Source organism: Arachis hypogaea, chromosome 10 (genome assembly GCF_003086295.3).
Source record: "Arachis hypogaea cultivar Tifrunner chromosome 10, arahy.Tifrunner.gnm2.J5K5, whole genome shotgun sequence".
Classification (NCBI taxonomy): Eukaryota; Viridiplantae; Streptophyta; class Magnoliopsida; order Fabales; family Fabaceae; genus Arachis; species Arachis hypogaea.
The window spans coordinates 24,296,050-24,314,226 of record NC_092045.1 but is presented as its reverse complement, the minus strand read 5'-3'; the positions used below and the strand labels follow the sequence as shown (position 1 = coordinate 24,314,226).

The 18,177-nt window shown below is 37.9% G+C and overlaps 2 non-coding genes across 2 annotated transcripts; one reads left to right on the top strand and one right to left on the bottom strand.

Moving 5' to 3' along the window:
- Positions 1-242: 242 nt before the first annotated feature.
- Positions 243-346, top strand: LOC112718512 (small nucleolar RNA R71). Its single transcript, XR_003160849.1, has one exon. It is a non-coding gene; the product is annotated as a small nucleolar RNA R71 (small nucleolar RNA).
- An 8,808-nt stretch (positions 347-9,154) lies between these two features.
- LOC112719462 (small nucleolar RNA R71) lies at positions 9,155-9,258 on the bottom strand. The gene has a single exon (XR_003161764.1). It is a non-coding gene; the product is annotated as a small nucleolar RNA R71 (small nucleolar RNA).
- Between the last annotated feature and the right edge of the window lie 8,919 nt (positions 9,259-18,177).

The window sequence follows — 18,177 nt, the reverse complement described above, 5'->3', positions numbered from 1 at the left end:
CCAGTATGGCATTCAGAGCATCAATTTCAATAACTCCCTTCTTCTGAGGGACCCCATTATTCACGGAATTCCTCTCAGAGGTATACATGAACTGGTTGTTTGCAACCATGTCAATGAGTTCTTGAGCCTCTTCAGGCGTTTTCTTCAGGTGAATAGATCCACCTGCAGAATGGTCCAGTGACATTTTCGAAAATTCAGAGAGACCATAATAGAATATATCTAATAGGGTCCATTCTGAAAACATGTCAGATGGACATCTTTTGGTCAACTGCTTGTATCTTTCCCAAGCTTCATAGAGGGATTCACCATCTTTTTGTTTGAAGGTTTGAACATCCACTCTTAGCTTGCTCAGCTTTTGAGGAGGAAAGAATTTATCCAAGAAGGCAGTGACCAGCTTATCCCAGGAGTCCAGGCTATCCTTAGGTTGTGAATCCAACCATATTCTAGCTCTGTCTCTTACAGCAAAAGGGAAAAGCATGAGTCTGTAGACTTCAGGATTAACTCCATTCGTCTTTACAGTATCACAGACTTGCAAGAATTCAGTTAAAAACTGATAGGGATCTTCAGATGGAAGTCCATAAAACTTGCAGTTTTGTTGCATTAATGCAACTAGTTGAGGCTTAAGCTCAAAGTTATTGGCTCCAATGGCAGGAATGGAGATGCTTCTTCCATCAAACTTGGATGTTGGCTTTGTGAAATCACCAAGCATTCTCCTTACATTATTATTATTATTTTCGGCCATCTCTTCCTCTTGTTCGAAATTTTCTAAAAGGTTGCCTCTGGATTGTTGTAATTTAGCTTCTCTTAATTTTCTCTTCAGAGTCCTTTCAGGTTCTGGATCAGCTTCAACAAGAGTGCCTTTATCCTTGTTCCTGCTCATAAGAAAGAGAAGAAAACAGGAAAAGAAAGAGGAATACTCTATGTCACAGTATAGAGATTCCCTTATGTTAGTAGAAGAAGAAAGGGGTAGAAGAATGAAGGAGGAGGTTCGGATTTGGATGAAGAGAGGTGAAGAGAAGTGTTAGTAATTAAATAATTAAATAGAATAAGAAAAGAGAAGAGAAATTTTCGAAAATAATTTTGAAAAAATGGTTAGTGATTTTCGAAAATTAAAGATGAGATGAGATTAAAATTAAAATTTAAAACAAAAAGAAATTTTTTTTTTTTGAAAAAGAGAGGGAGAATTTTCGAAAATTAGAGAGGGAAAAGTAGTTAGGTGGTTTTGAAAAAGATAAGAAACAAACAAAAAGTTGGTTAGTTGATTGAAAAAGATTTTGAAATCAAATTTTGAAAAAGATAAGAAGATAAGAAGTTAGATAAGATATTTTGAAATCAAATTTTGAAAAAGATAAAGTTTTTGAAAAAGATAAGATAAAAAGATAAAAAGATTTTTAAGAAAAAGATATTTTGAAAAAGATTTAATTTTAAAATTGACTTAACTAACAAGAAACTACAAGATAAGATTCTAGAATTTAAAGATTGAACCTTTCTTAACAAGAAAGTAACAAACTTCAAATTTTTGAACCAATCACATTAATTGTTAGCTAATTTTCGAAAATTGGATAAAAAGATAAGAAAAATATTTTGAAAATATTTTGAAAAATAATTTTGAAATTTTCGAAAATTATATAAAAAAAATGAAAAAGATATGATTTTTGAAAAAGATTTTGAAAAGATAAGATTTTTAAAATTGAAATTTTGACTTGACTTGTAAGAAACAACTAATTTTAAAAATTTTTGACCAAGTCAACCCAAAATTTCGAAAATTTGGAGGAAAATAAGGAAAAGATATTTTTTTTGATTTTTTGAATTTTTAATTATGAAAGAGAAAAACAACAAAAATATTCAATGCATGAAATTTTTAGATCAAAACAATGAATGCATGCAAGAATGCTATGAATGTCAAGATGAACACCAAGAACACTTTGAAGATCATGATGAACATCAAGAACATTATTTTGAAAAATTTTTTATGCAAAGAAAACATGCAAGACACCAAACGTAGAAATTTTTAATGCATGAAAAATATGAATGCAAAAGTGCACATGAAAAACAAGAAAAGACACAAAACAAGAAATCATCAAGATCAAACAAGAAGACTTGTCAAGAACAACTTGAAGATCATGAAGAACACTACGAATGCATGAGATTTTCGAAAAAATGCAAGAAAAATTTTAAAAGCATGCAATTGACACCAAACTTAAAAATTAACACAAGACTCAAACAAGAAACACAAAATATTTTTGATTTTTATGATTTTCTAATTTTTTTTTGTATTTTTATAAATTTTTTTCGAAAAACATTTTTGGGAAAACGAAAAATAAAAGAAAAATTTTGAAAAAGATTTTTGAAAAGAAAATTACCTAATCTGAGCAACAAGATGAACCGTCAGTTGTCCATACTCGAACAATCCCCGGCAACGGCGCCAAAAACTTGGTGGACGAAATTGTGATTCCCTTTTTTCTTGTAATTGGATTTATAAAAGATGTATACTCTGAGGACATTGTTTATTTCCTTCACAATCTCGTTCAACTAGCCAGCAAGTGTACTGGGTCGTCCAAGTAATAACCTTACGTGAGTAAGGGTCGAATCCACAGAGATTGTTGGTATGAAGCAAGCTATGGTCACCTTGTAAATCTCAGTCAGGCAAATTAAACATTATTTATGGGTTTGAGGATAGGAATAATAAAAAGAAATAAATAATAAAAGGGATAGAACACTTATGCAGATTCATTGGTGGGAATTTCAGATAAGCGGATGGAGATGCTGTAGAGCTCTTGGACGCCTGCTCTCCTACTCCTTCTACTCAATCCTTCTTACTCCTTTCCATGGCAAGCTTTGTATAGGGGTTCACCATCAACTGTGGCTACTTTCATTCCTCACGGGGAAATAACCTGTGCGGCTGTCACTCGCACAGCTAACCAGTCTGGAGGCATCACCCATGGCTGATAGCTACATCCCATCCTCGCAGTGAAAACTATGCTAACGCACTCTGTCACAGTACGGCTAATCACCGGTTGGTTCCCGCTCCTACTGGAATAGAATCCCTCTTTTGCGTCTGTCACCAACGCCCAGCAGGTTAAAGTTTGAAGCACGTCACGGTCATTCATGATCGGAATCCTACTCGGAACACCACAGACAAGGTTGGACTTTCCGGACTCCCAGGATCCTACTCGGAACACCACAGACAAGGTTGGACTTTCCGGATCCAGATGAATGCCGCCAACTATCTAACTTATACCACGAAGATTCTGTTGGGGAATCTAAGAGATACGCATTCAAGCTCTGTTGCATGTAGAACGGAAGTGGTTGTCAATCACTTGCGTTCATGAGTGAGAATGATAATGAGGGTTACTTATCATCACATTCATCATGTTCTTGGGTACGAATGAATATCTTGGAATAAGAATAAGAGAGATTTGAATAAAAGAAAATAGAATTGCATTAATACTTGAGGTACAGCAGAGCTCCACACCCTTAATCTATGGTGTGCAGAAACTCCACCGTTGAAAATACATAAGTAAAGGGTTCAGGCATGGCCGAATGGCCAGCCCTCTCCATGATCAAGTGACCGAATGATCAAAAGGTTCAAAGTGTCAAAAGATGGTCAAAAGATGTCTAATACAATAGATAAATGTCCTATATATACTAGACTAGCTTCTAGGGTTTACATGAGTAAGTAATTGATGCATAAATCCACTTCCGGGGCCCACTTGGTGTATGTTTGGGCTGAGCTTGATCAATCCACGAGATGAGGCTTCTCTTGGAGTTGAACTCCGAGTTATGACGTGTTTTGGGCGTTCAACTCCGGATCATGACGTTTTTCTGGCGTTTAACTCCAGACAGCAGCTTGTACTTGGCGTTCAACGCCAAGTTACGTCGTCATTCTTCGAATAAAGCATGGACTATTATATATTGCTGGAAATCTCTGGATGTCTACTTTCCAACGCCGTTGAGAGCGCGCCAATTGGAGTTCTGTAGCTCCAGAAAATCCATTCCGAGTGCAGGGAGGTCAGAATCCAACAGCATCAGCAGTCCTTTTGTCAGCCTTCTTCAGAGTTTTGCTCAAATCCCTCAATTTCAGTCAGAATTTACCTGAAATCACAGAAAAACACACAAACTCATAGTAAAGTCCAGAAATGTGAATTTAACATAAAAACTAATGAAAACATCCCTAAAAGTAGCTCAAACTTACTAAAAACTATATGAAAACAATGCCAAAAAGCGTATAAATTATCCGCTCATCAAATCACAAATAGGAAGATGCAAGCACAAACAAACAGTTATTGCAAGTAGAACAATTAGCAATTAATCACATAGGCAAACCAAGTACAGTATGCACACCAAAACAATGTCACATAGATGCATATGATGCATGCCTGTCCCTAGTGGCTGATGATATCATCTGTCGGTTATATAGCCAACCCGACACGTCCTGGTAGCTAACCATGGACAGAAACACCCATCGCGGAGCAAGTAGGTTTGAGCTACAACCCCATTGCTACTACCCGCTCAACCCAGAGCCAGTGGAATAACCACTACTGCGGCTACTACCCAGGCGGGTGTTTAAAAGCTCAACCTGGAGCGAGTGGAATCACCACTACTACCGCTACTACCCAGGCATCACAGTCTCTGACCTGGAGCAAGTGGGACGAACCACAACCCTTGCTACTGCCCAGGATCTCAAACATACATTCATTCAATTCAAAATCAATATTCATCCTAGCTATCTGGCTCATGGTTCAATACAGAACCAGCCAATTTATCAATAAATACAGCCTTTCGGCTCAAACTCATAATTCATAATCAGCCATACAGTTGATAAACCCCAATTTGACGGTTTATCTTGTATTGAATTTAGAGTATTTTGTAGACCTTTTCTCACATTTACCCAATGAAATAGCATGGTTTTGTATATTCTCCTTTAATTGTGCTCAAGAGTGAAAACATGCTTTTTAGATCTTAAAATAGCTAAATATAATTTACCTTGATTCCATTAGATGCCTTGATATGTTTGTTAAGTGATTTCAGATTTAGGAGGCAAAGATTGGATCAAGGGAAATAGGGAATGAAGAAAAAGCATGTAAAGTTGGAGAACTCATGAAGAAATGATGGAACCAAAAAGCTGTCAAGCCTGACCTCTTCGCACTTAAACGACCATAACTTGAGCTACAGAGGTTCAAATGATGCGGTTCCAGTTGGGTTAGAAAGCTAACATCTGGGGCTTCGAAACGATATAAGATTTGCCATAGTTGCTTGATGAGCGGATAATTTATACGCTTTTTGGCATTGTTTTTAGATAGTTTTTAGTAAGTTTAAGCTACTTTTAGGGATGTTTTCATTAGTTTTTATGCTAAATTCACATTTCTGGACTTTACTATGAGTTTGTGTGTTTTTCTGTGATTTCAGGTAAATTCTGACTGAAATTGAGGGATTTGAGCAAAACTCTGAAGAAGGCTGACAAAAGGACTGCTGATGCTGTTGGAATCTGACCTCCCTGCACTCGAAATGGATTTTCTGGAGCTACAGAACTCCAATTGGCGTGCTCTCAACGGCGTTGGAAAGTAGACATCCAGGGCTTTCCATCAATATATAATAGTCCATACTTTATTCGAAGAATGACGACGTAACTTGGCGTTGAACGCCAAGTACACGCTGCTGACTGGAGTTAAACGCCAGAAAAACGTCATGATCCGGAGTTGAACGCCCAAAACACGTCATAACTCGGAGTTCAACTCCAAGAAATGCCTCAACTCGTGGATTAATCAAGCTCAGCCCAAGCATACACCAAGTGGGCCCCGGAAGTAAATTTATGCATCAATTACTTACTCATGTAAACCCTAGTAGCTAATCTAGTATAAATAGAACATTTATCTAATGTATTAGATGTCTTTTTTGACCACGTTTCATCTTTGGTCTCAGTTTTGGTTTATTCTTCATCTTAGGAGATCATTGATCACGTTAGGGGGGCTGGCCATTCGGCCATGCCTGAACCCTTTGCTTATGTATTTTCAACGGTGGAGTTTCTGCACACCATAGATTAAGGGTGTGGAGCTCTGCTGTACCTCAAGTATTAATGAAGTTCTATTTTCTTTTATTCAAATCTCTCTTATTCTTATTCCAAGATATCCATTCGTACCCAAGAACATGATGAATATAATGATGAAAGTGACGATCATTATTTTCTCACTTATGAACGCACGTGATTGACAACCACTTCCGTTCTACATGCAACAGAGCTTGAATGCGTATCTCTTAGATTCCCCAACAGAATCTTCGTGGTATAAGCTAGATAGATGGCGGCATTTATGAGGATCCGGAAAGTCTCACCTTGTCTGTGGTATTCCGAGTAGGATCCTGGGAATCCGGAAAGTCTAACCTTGTCTGTGGTGTTCCGAGTAGGATTCCGGTAATGAATGACTGTGACGTGCTTCAAACTTGCAACCTGCTGGGCGTTAGTGACAGACGCAAAAGAATCAAGGGATTCTATTCCAGTAGGAGCGGGAACCAACCGGTGATTAGCCGTACTGTGACAGAGTGCGTGAGCATTAGTTTTCACTGCGAGGATGGGATGTAGCCATCAACCATGGGTGATGCCTCCAGACGATTAGCCGTGCGCCTGACAACCGCATAGGATCATTTTCCCGAGAGGATTGAAAGTAGCCACAGCTGATGGTGAACCCCTATACAAAGCTTGCCATTGAAAGGAGTAAGAAGGATTGAGTAGAAGCAGTAGGAGAGCAGGCGTCCTTGAGCCATGCAGCATCTCCATCCGCTTATCTGAAATTCCCACCAATGAATCTGCATAAGTCTTCTATCCTTTTATTTGATCTATTCTTTTATCTTTATTTTCGAAACCCATAAACCATTTTAATCTGCCTGACTGAGATTTACAAGGTGACCATAGCTTGCTTCATACCGACAATCTCTGTGGGATCGACCCTTACTCACGTAAGGTTTATTACTTGGACGACCCAGTACACTTGCTGGTTAGTTGAACGGAGTTGTGAATTCAACCAGTGCCATAATAAAGCTTTCATCTCAAAATAGTTAGAACATGGATCACAATTTCGTCCACCAAGTTTTTGGCGCCGTTGCCGGGGATTGTTCGAGTATGGACAACTGACGGTTCATCTTGTTGCTCAGATTAGGTAATTTTCTTTTCAAAAACTTTTTCAAAATTTTTCTTTTCTTTTTCGTTTTCTTCACAAATATTTTCGAAAAAAATTTAAAATAAAAATACAAAAAAATTAGAAAATCATAAAAATAAAAAATATTTTGTGTTTCTTGTTTGAGTCTTGAGTCAAATTTTAAGTTTGGTGTCAATTGCATGCTTTTAAAAATTTTTCTTGCATTTTTCGAAAATCTCATTCATTCATAGTGTTCTTCATGATCTTCAAGTTGTTCTTGATAAGTCCTCTTGTTTGATCTTGATGTTTTCTTATTTTGTGTCTTTCCTTGTTTTTCTTGTGCACTTTTGCATTCATATTTTCCATGCATTAAAGATTTCTAAGTTTGGTGTCTTGCACGTTTTCTTTGCATCAAAAATTTTTCAAAATAATGTTCTTGATGTTCATCATGATCTTCAAAGTGTTCTTGGTGTTCATCTTGACATTCATAGCATTCTTGCATGCATTCATTGTTTCGATCTAAAAATTTCATGCATTGAGTATTTTTGTTGTTTTTCTTTCTCATAATTAAAATATTCAAAAAATCAAAAAAATATCTTTTCCTTATTTTCCTCCAAATTTTCGAAATTTTGGGTTGACTTGGTCAAAAATTTTTAAAATTAGTTGTTTCTTACAAGTCAAGTCAAAATTTCAATTTTAAAAATCTTATCTTTTCAAAATCTTTTTCAAAAATCATATCTTTTTCATTTTTTATAATTTTCGAAAATTTCAAAAGTCTTTTTCAAAATCTTTTTCTTATCTTTTATATCTAATTTTCGAAAATTAACTAACAAGTAATGTGATTGGTTCAAAAATTTGAAGTTTGTTACTTTCTTGTTAAGAAAGGTTCAATCTTTAAGTTCTAGAATCTTATCTTGTAGTTTCTTGTTAGTTAAGTAATTTTAAAAATTAAATCTTTTTCAAAATATCTTTTTCTTAAAAATCTTTTTATCTTTTTATCTTATCTTTTTCAAAAACTTTATCTTTTTCAAAATTTGATTTCAAAATATTTTATCTAACTTCTTATCTTCTTATTTTTTTTAAAATTTTGATTTCAAATCTTTTCCAATCAACTAACTAACTTTTTGTTTGTTTCTTATCTTTTTCAAAACCACCTAACTACTTTTCCCTCTCTAATTTTCGAAAATTCTCCATCTCTTTTTCAAAAATTCTTTTTGTTTTAAGTTTTAATTTTAAACTTATCTTATCTTTAATTTTCGAAAATCACTAACCCCTTTTTCAAAAATTATTTTCGAAAATTTCTCTTCTCTTTTCTTCTTCTATTTAATTAATTATTTACTAACACTTCTCTTCACCTCTCTTCATCCAAAAATCCGAATCCATCCATTTTCTTTCTTATACCCCTATCTTCTTCTACTAACATAAGGGAATCTCTATACTGTGACATAGAGGATTCCTTTTTCTTTTCTTGTTTTCTTCTCTTTCATATGAGCAGGAACAGGGAAAAAGGCACTCTTGTTGAAGTTGATTCAGAACCTGAAAGGACTCTGAAGAGAAAATTAAGAGAAGCTAAATTACAACAATCCAGAAACAACCTTTCAGAAATTTTCGAACAAGAGAAGGACATGGCAGCCGAAAATAATAATAATAATGCAAGGAGAATGCTTGGTGACTTCACAAAGCCAACGTCCAAGTTTGATGGAAGAAGCATCTCCATTCCTGCCATTGGAGCCAATAACTTTGAGCTTAAGCCTCAACTAGTTGCTTTAATGCAACAAAACTGCAAGTTTTATGGACTTCCATCTGAAGATCCTTATCAGTTCTTAACTGAGTTCTTGCAGATCTGTGAGACTGTAAAGACGAATGGAGTTGATCCTGAAGTCTACAGACTCATGCTTTTCCCTTTTGCTGTAAGAGACAGAGCTAGAATATGGTTGGATTCACAACCTAAGGATAGCCTGGACTCCTGGGATAAGCTGGTCACTGCCTTCTTGGATAAATTCTTTCCTCCTCAAAAGCTGAGCAAGCTGAGAGTGGATGTTCAAACCTTCAAACAAAAAGATGGTGAATCCCTCTATGAAGCTTGGGAAAGATACAAGCAGTTGACCAAAAGATGTCCATCTGACATGTTTTCAGAATGGACCATGTTAGATATATTCTATTATGGTCTCTCTGAATTTTCGAAAATGTCACTGGACCATTCTGCAGGTGGATCTATTCACCTGAAGAAAACGCCTGAAGAGGCTCAAGAACTCATTGACATGGTTGCAAACAACCAGTTCATGTATACCTCGGAGAGGAATTCCGTGAATAATGGGATACCTCAGAAGAAAGGAGTTCTTGAAATTGATGCTCTGAATGCCATATTGGCTCAGAACAAAGTGTTGACTCAACAGGTCAACATGATCTCTCAAAATCTGAATGGATTGCAACATGCATCCAACAGTACTAGAGAGGCAGCTTCTGAAGAAGCTTATGATCCTGAGAACCCTGCCATGGCAGAGGTTAATTATATGGGTGAACCTTATGGAAACACTTATAATCCATCATGGAGAAATCATCCAAATTTCTCCTGGAAGGATCAACAAAAGCCTCAACAAGGCTTTAACAATGGTGGACGCAATAGGTTAAGCAATAGCAAGCCATATCCATCATCTTCTCAGCAACAGACAGAGAACTCTGAACAAAACACTTCTAATTTAGCCAATATAGTCTCTGATCTGTCAAAGGCCACTTTCAGTTTCATGAATGAAACAAGATCCTCCATTAGAAATTTGGAGGCACAAGTGGGCCAACTGAGTAAGAAAGTTATTGAAACTCCTCCCAGTATTCTCCCAAGCAATACAGAAGAGAATCCAAAAGGAGAGTGCAAGGCCATTGATTTAATCAAAATGGCCGAATGCATAGGGGAGGAGGAGGACGAAAATCCTAGTGAGGAAGACCTCCTGGGACGTCCTTCAAGCAAGAAGGAGTTTCCTATTAAGGATCCAGAGGAATCTGAGGCTCATCTAGAGACCATAGAGATTCCATTAAATCTCCTTCTGCCATTCATGAGCTCTGAAGACTATTCTTCCTTTGAAGAGGATGAAGATGTGACTGGAGAGCAAGTTGCTCAATATTTAGGAGCTATCATGAAGCTGAATGCCAAGTTGTTTGGTAATGAGACTTAGGAAAGTGAACCTCCCTTGCTCATTAGTGAACTAGACACTTGGATTCAGAAAACTCTACCTCAAAAGAAACAAGATCCTGGCAAGTTCTTAATACCTTGCACCATTGGCAACATGAGCTTTGAAAAAGCTCTATGTGATCTTGGCTCAGGGATAAATCTGATGCCACTCTCTGTAATGGAGAAGCTGGGGATCATTGAGGTACAACCTGCCTTGTTCTCATTGCAATTGGCAGATAAGTCAATAAGACAAGCTTATGGAATAGTAGAGGACATGCTAGTAAAGGTTGAAGGCCTTTACATCCCTGCTGATTTCATAATCCTAGACACTAGGAAGGAAGATGATGAATGCATCATCCTAGGAAGACCTTTCCTAGCCACAGCAGGAGCTGTGATAGATGTCAACAGAGGAGAGTTAGTTCTTCAATTGAATGGGGACTACCTTGTGTTTAAGGCACATGGCCATCCCTCTGTGACAAAAGAGAGTAAGCATGAAGAGCTTCTCTCAGTTCAAGGTCAAGAAGAGCCCACACAGTCAAACTCTAAGTTTGGTGTTGTGAGGCCACAACCAAACTCTAAGTTTGGTGTTCAAACTCCATATCCAAACTCTAAGTTTGGTGTTGGGACTACACTAACATTAACCTGATCACCTTGTGGCTCCATGAGAGCCACTGTCAAGCTATTGACATTAAAGAAGCGCTTGTTGGGAGGCAACCCAATTTTATCTATCTAATTTTATTTTATTTTGTTTCTTTGATATTTTTGTGTTTAATTAGGTACATGATCATGAGGAGTCACGAAAAAAATCAAAAAAATTAAAAACAGAGTCAAAAACAGAAGAAAAAATTTTTCACCCTGGAGGCAGCACAGACTGGCGTTCAACGCCAGTAAGATGCATCTGGCTGGCGTTCAACGCCAGAACAGAGCACCATTCTGGCGCTGAACGCCAGAAACAAGCAACAACCTGGCGTTTAACGCCAGGATGTGCACACAGAGGACAATCTGGCGCTGAACGCCAGAAACAAGCATGAAACTGGCGTTCAACGCCAGAAACATGCATTACATGGGCGTTTAACGCCCAGAACATGCACCAATGGGCGTTTGAACGCCAGAATGATGCATGGAGGCAATTTACATGCCTATATGGTGAAGGAATGGTATTTCTTTTCACCTCAGGATCTGTGGACCCCACAGGATCCCCACCTCAGGATCTGTGGACCCCACAGGATCCCCACCTACCACATTCCCACCTTTTCTTTAATCCTAATCACACTCTCCTAATCCAAATCTCATTTTCATTCTTTCCCATGTCACACTTCCCAAAAACCTTCACCAATCACCTCAATTCCTCTTCCCAATTACCCCATTCACCATTCACATCAACCTCCTCTTCCCCATAAACCCCACCTACCTCCATAAAATTCAAATTCATTTTCCCACCCATTCCCACCCAAATTGGCCGAACCTATACCCCCCTCTCCCTATAAATACCCTTCCACTCTTTTTCATTTTCACACATCACAAACCCACATTCTCCCACATAGCCGAACCACATCTTCTCCCTCTCTTCCATATTCTCTTCTTCTTCTTCTTCTACTTCCCTTTTCTTTCTTGCTCGGGGACGAGCAAAATTTTAAGTTTGGTGTGGAAAAAGCCTAAGCTTTTTTTTTCATTCACCATCAATGGCACCTAAGACCGGAGTATCCTCAAGAAAAGGGAAAGGGAAGACAAAAGCTTCCACCTCCGAGTCATGGGAGAAGGAGAGATTCATCTCCAAGAGCCATCAAGACCACTTCTATGATGTTGTGGCAAAGAAGAAAGTGATCCCCGAGGTCCCTTTCAAGCTCAAAAAGAATGAGTATCCGGAAATCCGACATGAAATCCAAAGAAGAGGTTGGGAAGTCTTAGCCAACCCCATGCAACAAGTCGGAATATTGATGGTTCAAGAGTTCTATGCCAATGCATGGATCACTAGGAACCATGATCAAAGTATGAACCCGAATCCAAAGAACTATATCACAATGGTTCGGGGGAAATACTTAGATTTTAGTCCGGAAAATGTGAGGTTGGCGTTTCACTTACCCATGATGCAAGGTGATGAACGCCCCTACACAAGAAGGGTCAACTTTAATCAAAGGTTGGACCAAGTCCTTACGGACATATGTGTGGAAGGCGCCCAATAGAGAATAGACTCCAAAGGCAAGCCAGTCCAACTAAGAAGACTGGATCTCAAGCCTATGGCTAGAGGATGGTTGGAGTTCATTCAAAGATCCATCATCCCTACTAGCAACCGATCTGAAGTTACTGTGGATCGGGCCATCATGATCCATAGCATCATGATTGGAGAGGAAGTAGAGGTTCATGAAGTCATCTCCAATGAACTCTACAAAATAGCCGACAAGTCCTCACCCATGGCACGGTTAGCCTTCCCTCATCTTATTTGCCATCTATGTTACTCAGCTGGAGTTATCATAGATGGAGATGTCTCCATTGAAGAAGACAAGCCCATCACCAAGAAAAGGATGGAGCAAACAAGAGAAGTGCCTCACGGCCCTCAAGAAGAACATGAGGAAGTTCATCATCAACAAATGCCTCAAGGAATGCACTTTTCTCCCAACAACTATTGGGAGCAACTCAATACCTCTTTAGAAGATTTGAGTCATAATGTTGAACAATTAAGGGTGGAACATCATGAGCACTCCATCATTCTCCAAGAAATAAGAGAAGATCAAAGAGCAATGAGGGAGGAGCAACAAAGGCAAGGAAGGGACATAGAAGAGCTCAAGGACATTGTTGGTTCTTCAAGAAGAAGACGCCACTAAGAGGTGGATTCATTCCTTGTTCTTTATTTCTTTCTGCTTTCGGTTTTTAATTATTGTGTTTATCTATGTTTTGTGTCTTTATTTCATGATCATTAGTATGTAAACATGCCTTAAAGCTATGAATAAAATCCATTAGTCTTTCATCTCTCTTAAATGCAAAATGTTTTAATTCAAAAAGAACAAGAAGTACATAGATTTCGAATTTATTATTGAATTTAATTTAATTATATTGATGTGGTGGCAATACTTTTTGTTTTCTGAATGAATGCTTGAACAGTGCATATTTTTTATCTTGTTGTTTATGAGTGTTAAAATTGTTGGCTCTTGAAAGAATGATGAACAAAGAGAAATGTTATTGATGAACTGAAAAATTCATGAATTGATTCTTGAAGCAAGAAAAAGCAGTGAAAAGCAAAAGCTTGTGCGAAAAAAAAAATGGCGAAAAAAAATAGAAAGAAAAAGCAAGCAGAAAAAGCCAATAGCCCTTAAAATCAAAAGGCAAGGGTAGCAAGGATCCAAGGCTTTGAGCATCAATGGATAGGAGGGCCCAAGGAAGTTAAATCCAGGCCTAAGCGGCTAAATCAAGCTGTCCCTAACCATGTGCTTGTGTCATGAAGGTCCAAGTGAAAAGCTTAAGACTGAGTGGTTAAAGTCGTGATCCAAAAGAGTGTGCTTAAGAGCTCTGGACACCACTAACTGGGGACTCTAGCAAAGCTGAGTCACAATCTGAAAAGGTTCACCCAGTCATGTGTCTGTGGCATTTGTGTATCCGGTGGTAATACTAGAAGACAAAGTGCTTAGGGCCACAGCCAAGACTCATAAGTAACTGTGTTCAAGAATCAACATGCTTAACTAGGAAAGTCAATAACACTATCCGAAATTCTAAGTTCTTAGAGAAGCCAATCACTCTAAACTTCAAAGGAAAAAGTGAGATGCCAAAACTGTTCAGAAGCAAAAAGCTACAAGTCCCGCTCATCTAATTAAATTAATATTCATTGATATTTCGGAATTTATAGTATATTCTCTTCTTTTATCCTATTTGATTTTTAGTTGCTTGGGGACAAGCAACAATTTAAGTTTGGTGTTGTGATGAGCGGATAATTTATACGCTTTTTGGCATTATTTTTAGATAGTTTTTAGTAAGTTTAAGCTACTTTTAGGGATGTTTTCATTAGTTTTTATGCTAAATTCACATTTCTGGACTTTACTATGAGTTTGTGTGTTTTTCTGTGATTTCAGGTAAATTCTGACTGAAATTGAGGGATTTGAGCAAAACTCTGAAGAAGGCTGACAAAAGGACTACTGATGCTGTTGGAATCTGACCTCCCTGCACTCGAAATGGATTTTCTGGAGCTACAGAACTCCAATTGGCGTGCTCTCAACGGCGTTGGAAAGTAGACATCCAGGGCTTTCCATCAATATATAATAGTCCATACTTTATTCGAAGAATGACGACGTAACTTGGCGTTGAACGCCAAGTACACGCTGCTGACTGGAGTTAAACGCCAGAAAAACGTCATGATCCGGAGTTGAACGCCCAAAACACGTCATAACTCGGAGTTCAACTCCAAGAAATGCCTCAACTCGTGGATTAATCAAGCTCAGCCCAAGCATACACCAAGTGGGCCCCGGAAGTGAATTTATGCATCAATTACTTACTCATGTAAACCCTAGTAGCTAATCTAGTATAAATAGAACATTTATCTAATGTATTAGATGTCTTTTTTGACCACGTTTCATCTTTGGTCTCAGTTTTGGTTTATTCTTCATCTTAGGAGATCATTGATCACGTTAGGGGGGGCTGGCCATTCGGCCATGCCTGAACCCTTTGCTTATGTATTTTCAACGGTGGAGTTTCTGCACACCATAGATTAAGGGTGTGGAGCTCTGCTGTACCTCAAGTATTAATGAAGTTCTATTTTCTTTTATTCAAATCTCTCTTATTCTTATTCCAAGATATCCATTCGTACCCAAGAACATGATGAATATAATGATGAAAGTGACGATCATTATTTTCTCACTTATGAACGCACGTGATTGACAACCACTTCCGTTCTACATGCAACAGAGCTTGAATGCGTATCTCTTAGATTCCCCAACAGAATCTTCGTGGTATAAGCTAGATAGATGGCGGCATTTATGAGGATCCGGAAAGTCTCACCTTGTCTGTGGTATTCCGAGTAGGATCCTGGGAATCCGGAAAGTCTAACCTTGTCTGTGGTGTTCCGAGTAGGATTCCGGTAATGAATGACTGTGACGTGCTTCAAACTTGCAACCTGCTGGGCGTTAGTGACAGACGCAAAAGAATCAAGGGATTCTATTCCAGTAGGAGCGGGAACCAACCGGTGATTAGCCGTACTGTGACAGAGTGCGTGAGCATTAGTTTTCACTGCGAGGATGGGATGTAGCCATCAACCATGGGTGATGCCTCCAGACGATTAGCCGTGCGCCTGACAACCGCATAGGATCATTTTCCCGAGAGGATTGAAAGTAGCCACAGCTGATGGTGAACCCCTATACAAAGCTTGCCATGGAAAGGAGTAAGAAGGATTGAGTAGAAGCAGTAGGAGAGCAGGCGTCCTTGAGCCATGCAGCATCTCCATCCGCTTATCTGAAATTCCCACCAATGAATCTGCATAAGTCTTCTATCCTTTTATTTGATCTATTCTTTTATCTTTATTTTCGAAACCCATAAACCATTTTAATCTGCCTGACTGAGATTTACAAGGTGACCATAGCTTGCTTCATACCGACAATCTCTGTGGGATCGACCCTTACTCACGTAAGGTTTATTACTTGGACGACCCAGTACACTTGCTGGTTAGTTGAACGGAGTTGTGAATTCAACCAGTGCCATAATAAAGCTTTCATCTCAAAATAGTTAGAACATGGATCACAATTTCGTCCACCATTGCTACACGTATGGCGGCGCGCACGCGCATAGTACGCGCACACGCCGTTGCTGCCACCTGGTTCACTTAAAGCAAAATGTGGCCAGCGATTTTAGAAGCCTTGTGGGCCCAATCCAACCCATTTCTGATGCTATTTAAGCCAAGGATTGAAGGGGGAATGAAGATACTTTCATGCTTTAGATGTTAGTTACCATTAGTCATAGTTTAGTTTTAGAAGTAGTTTCTAGAGAAAGAAGCTCTCACTTCTCTCTAGAATTAGGATTAGGATTAGGATTAGTTCTTAGATCTAGGTTTTAATCTTTGCTTTCTTCTACTTCTACCTTTCAATTCTTTGTTGTTATATTCATCTTTCTCTATTCTTTTGTTGTAACTTCCTTTATGTTGTTCTTATACTTTGATTGTAGATCCACTTTTGTTTCTTCTACTCTCTTTCAATTCAATCAAGGTAATTCATAATAAATGTGTTTCTTTTGATTGTTATTGTTAATTCATTTCAATAATTGTTGTTAGATTCTATTCTTGTTATCAATTTACTATGCTTTCCTTTTATGCCTTCCAAGTGTTTGATGAAATGCTTGGTTGGATTTTAGAGTATAGTTTTATGTTCTTGGCTTGGAAAGGTAACTTAGGAACTCTTGAGTTACTAATGTCCAAGTAATTGATGATTGGGATCCATTGACTCTAGTTCTCACTAATTGAATTAGTGGAGAGTTAGGACTTATGGACTAGGATTGATATAGCTCATTTGACTTTCCTTTACTACTAGTTAGAGGATGATTTAATGAGATTAATCCTTGCCAATTCTCATATTGTGGTTAGTGATTAGGATAGAGATCCTTGACCACCAACCCTTGCCAAGACCTTTTTAGGCCTTAGTTTACTTTCTTGCCATTTATCTTTCATACTTCTTATCAAAACCCCAAAATAATTCACAACCAATAACAAGACACTTTATTGTAATTCCTAGGGAGAACGACCCGAGGTTTGAATACTTCGGTTTATAAATTTTAGGGGTTTGTTTTAGTGACAAACAACTTTTTTGTATGAAAGGATTAGTGATTGGTTTAGAAACTATACTTGCAACGAGAATTCATTTGTGAAATTCTAAGCCGTCAAAAATCTATTCATCAACAGCCCATAACTTATTCGGCAACCAGCCATAAATCAATATCATAGACAGCCATTCCGGCTCACGGTTCAATCTAGAACCAGTCAATATTCATAATCATACATAGCCATTCCGGCCCATAACAAACAGCACTTCCGCCATTCAACATCATCAAATTCATAAAACCGGCATTTAAGCCATAAATCACTTTTCTCAAGCCATTTCACTTTGAAATCAAATTTCAACTCTTTTCAGCTTTGGCTTTAAAGATCTCATTTCTCAAATTATCTCAAGCTCATAAGCCAAATTTTCTAAAAGTGAGTTCCCTTTTTAAAACAAAGCCACTCTCGGCATTCTCTTTCCAAAACTTCCAAAACCATGAAAAGTTAAAGATTCATTTTGGGAACATTCAAAATCACCCATCCAACAATGGGATTTTATAACAAAAATTTCTTGCCAGAGTCCCGAGTCTTTAGGGAAGGTCATAAAAAATCACAAGTTCCAACCCGGTCCAAAAATCGACTCATTTGAAACGGAACCGGTTCATTTGAATCAAACCACTTTCAGGTTTCTTTTTGGAACCCATTTTTCTAACTCTTCCAAAATGCCTCAAACTTGATTACTCAATCAAAAGTCTAGATTCCTTTAAAATCACTAAAAGCTCCTTTTTATATTGAAATCAACATTAGAGCATCATTCTTTCCTTCAGTGATTCAAACTGTACAAATAGTTTATTTCTAAATAAGCCGAACTCAACGCATAAAGTTCATTAAATAAATTAAGTTTGAAAACATAAATATTCTCTTAATAAATCAAATAATACAATTTCTCAAATCCAACCCTTTTTAAATAACTTTACAAACAAGAGTAGGATTTTGTAGAAATTTCGGCAGCACCTCCCCTAAAACTTGGACTTTTGCCACCCGGTTTGGGTCCCAACTAAACCATTTCTCATTCCTTTTCAACAGCTCAAAACCAGAAATCAATTCAAAAGCAAGCTAAATCAAACAGTCGCCTCAGTGGCATATCTCAAGAAAAA